This window comes from Haliaeetus leucocephalus, unplaced genomic scaffold, assembly GCF_000737465.1.
Source record: "Haliaeetus leucocephalus isolate CR32 unplaced genomic scaffold, Haliaeetus_leucocephalus-4.0 Scaffold240, whole genome shotgun sequence".
Lineage (NCBI taxonomy): Eukaryota > Metazoa > Chordata > Aves > Accipitriformes > Accipitridae > Haliaeetus > Haliaeetus leucocephalus.
This window is the reverse complement of record NW_010972676.1, coordinates 246,336-250,148: the sequence shown is the minus strand read 5'-3', so window position 1 is coordinate 250,148 and position 3,813 is coordinate 246,336.

Genomic DNA, 3,813 nt, shown 5'->3' with positions numbered 1-3,813 from the left:
GGCGGGGCGAGCGGGGCGGCGAGGAGCGCCCTCTCAGAGCCGGGGCTCGGCCGGCGGCGCGGCCCGCAGCCGCCGCCCCACACCCGCCATAGCGCTGCGGCCGCGCTCTGTCAGGGGCCCTCGCCCCTCAGCGGCGCACCGCAACAGCGACAGCAGCTGCCCCGCCACTGCCAGGCGCCGCCCTCCCCCTTCCGGCGCCACTAGGCCCACTACCCTTGTCCCCGCACCGGGCAGAGCCGCGGCGAGGTCGGACTGCAACTGCGGGGTCGGTCTCCTCCACCGACAGGCGGGCAGGCGGACACCCTTCTGAGCAGGGGGGGAGGCCTCGCGCCGCGCCATTTTGTGCCCCCCTCCCGGAAGCGCGTCCGAGCGCTGCCGCCATCTTGAGAGCGGCGAACTACGTCATCCAGCCTGCGCCGCCATCTTAAGAGGGGTCTACCCACCCCCTCAGAGGTGCATGCGCCTGGCCGCTGTCGCTCCCTCGGGTGGTGGCTGCTGCTGTCGGGGGCAGGGGCCGCACTGCGGGAGGCCGGCTCGGGGCGGTCTCAGGGGGGGCACGGCACCTGCCATGCCGGCCGAAATAAGTACCGACAGCCACGGTTAGCGAAGGGGGCACCGGCGTTCCTCCGGCGCCTGGGGCTGCCCCGCTCCCGCCCTTCCCGGCGGCGCCTGCTCCGGGGAGAAACCAAGACCCTCTGCCCGCCCGCCCTCCCCGCCGCCGGGGCTGCTGTCGCCGCCGGCGCCAAGGCTGCCTGTGGCTTTGGGCAGGGGCCAGGATTGGGGTGTGTTAGGCGTTGAATACTCAGTCCTTGTGAGGTGAACCGAAAGGAGGTGAACGCCTGGCGTCCCGACAGCGCGGCCCTAACCGAGGTCACCTGTCCGGAAAAAAAATCCTGGGTTGCTCTTTAAAGCCTGCATAGCATCCCTTCTTCCCCTGTGCATGTGAATTCAAGGTGACTCAAAGAAGTTGATATGCTTAATGCAACTCATCTTTTCCAACGATCGGAGTGTGGAGAGTGCCACAGGTTCACTAGGATCTCCTGAAACTTCTAATTTTAAAAAGGGGGATGAAAGGACTTGGTTTCCGAAAGCATGACTCATAATATACATAAATAGCTTCCCTGAAAGAATAACAAAAGCTTTTGTTATTATGTCACCAGCAGAGCCAAGAAGTATGTGACACTTTGATGGGGCTTTGGTGAACTAAATGACTGGTGCACACGTGGCACCGAGGGCACGTACTGGCTTACCAGCCATGACTTTAACATTCATGCCTTTGCCTTTTATTTCTAAAGTAAGATTATTACTGTGAATGAGCATTAAATAGTTACCAAAAGCTACACAGCTAGCAGAAGAGTGATGTACCACATTGCCCAAGGTAGAGACCTGCAATACTATTTGTTGGGTGGTTTTTGTAGTCTTTTCCCCAAATCTCCACCACAATACAACCTCCAGTTCCAGCAGCACATACAGAGCATCAGTCACGAAGCTTTACTGAGTTACGCAGCTGTTCAAGGAGGGGGGTGGTGAAATGAAGTGCAGTTTGGGGGTTTTTAGATAGGATTACTTTGAAAAATTATTTGGAACACAGCATAAACTACAAGGGCAGCCTTCACTGCACTAGCACATCCTGTCCAGCATCATGAAGAAACTACGCGTTCTCTGGCAAATGTAAAAATCTGTAACGGCTTGCTTCCTTGCTTTACTTTTAACTGCTTAACATAAGGTGTTAGGTAACCATATTATTGTAATTTAATTTGAAACTGGGCAGGATTCATAAAACTTTTTGTCTTGGACTACCTAGATTGTTTTGTTTCTCTTTTGAGTAAATGAATGAAGAAGCAGTTATTAAATTGTAACAGAATAAAATAGATGATTTACTAGTTTATTACACTGGAGCAGAGCACGCTGCTGGCCAAGTTAATAATAGTTCATGCATAGCTCCGTCTTATCAAGTACATAATACACAAGGTTATGCATGTTCTCTACAAAACTAATTTGGCCAAGTGTAAGCACACAGCCTACTTTTTTCTGCTTATACATCATAAAATCAAATTAGATATTTAAAAATGTAAAATTACTCGTAACTGTAAGCTTAAGTCCTAATTCTATGGATATAGTTACTGAACTCCTGAAGGGCAGTGCTAAGAGAAATTCATCCTTTCAAATCTTCTTTAAATCTTAATCCTCTGCAGAGAAAGAAGAAGCCAAACATGAAGCACGAGAAAATGGGAGAAGACAAAAATACAGAAATACAGGGATCAGACTCAGTTACTCCTCTCCTGAGGCTTTTACCTTGGCCTTATTATAAAATCAGCCCCAAAGTCTCTTGCTACCTTTCAGTTGCCAACCACCTGCTTTCCTTCAGCCTCTCCAACAAAAACCCTTCAGCTCATTTTTGACAGTAGGCTTTTCTCACTAAAACTGGGAGAGAAAATAATTGTCCACTATTTCTTTCAGCACAGCAGGAAAAAGAATCAATGTGAGCAGAAATGGCATGGGGAAAAAAAAAGTGTGTCCTCAAGCATTAGATAAGTTACTGGAAACGCTGTATATGTTTTACTGTTACAATAACTGCTAGACTGTTCCAAGGCAAGCAATTTCAATTAATTGTCATCTGTATATGTTTGAATCATAGACAAATCACACTATGTTAAAGATGTCCACCTTTCTGTAATCTATGATTTCTGTAATGGGCAGGACATACTGATTTTTTTTTTTTACAATACCTGCTAACTATTTTTCCACTCCAATACAAAGTTCCTCTTCTTAAATTCAGCTTAAGCTTCTGGCAGTCTTTCCAATAACACATGCCTGCTCCATGTCATCATCTGTCATCTTGCTCTCCTTTTATATCAACAAGAGTTACAAGAACACATATGGTAAAACAGTTCATTCAGGCTGAAAGTGGCTTCTTTCCCCATTTGAAGCGCCTTTCTGCTACCACCATCATTAAAATCTGCCAATTTGTTCAACAGCCTAATTCAGGAATAAAAATTAAAGACAACTAACAAATCTAATGATTTTCAGAAAACTCATACTGCAGTGAAAAAGTAAAATCTATACCTTCAGTGAGAGTATGTTGTATTGTATATCCATAGAGGTTGAAACCTTGCTTCCCATAGAAAGCTTACTGGGGGTTAGGTAATTGTGCATCTAGGGGAAAAAAGGCGAAGGAGAAAAAACCCTCTTCAGCAGATACAAATAGAGGGAAACACAGGCAGGCAATTTCAGATGTTAGCAGCTGCGAAGGAAGAGGTACTCACACCAAGCATGCAAGATTGTGTAGAGACACAGAAAAGGCTAATATAAAAATATTTTATTCATCTACCTGCCAATGAGGGCCAGTTCTTTACTAGGTGACGAGCCAGACATTAAGTGCCTGTCAGAGAGGTTCATAGTGGAGCCAGGCAGAAAAGTCAAGCATGCACTGTACTAGTCACAGACTCTTGGATAAAAAGAAAAAAAGCTGGGACAACTTCCTTCTGCACCCAGGTGTGCCTATATGTGGGGTCATGCCACATCTTCAATCAGCTTTCCTACTACACAAGCTGGTGCAGTCTGTGCATCCTAGCTGTGAGGTTAAACCCTCCACCACATGGGACATAGTGTCCTTCTAGAGGTATAATTTTACCCCCAGATTACAACAGTTTGTACTTAATTACTTACAAATAAACAAGGAGATGGAGAAGCAGCAATATCTAAATGTAGTCCAACACTGTGTTAAGTCAGCCAGAAAGTGTCACTAAAAACAAAAGCTATATGCTACAGTCCATGTTTAAAAAGGATTTCACTCAGAGTCTCTGTGCCTGC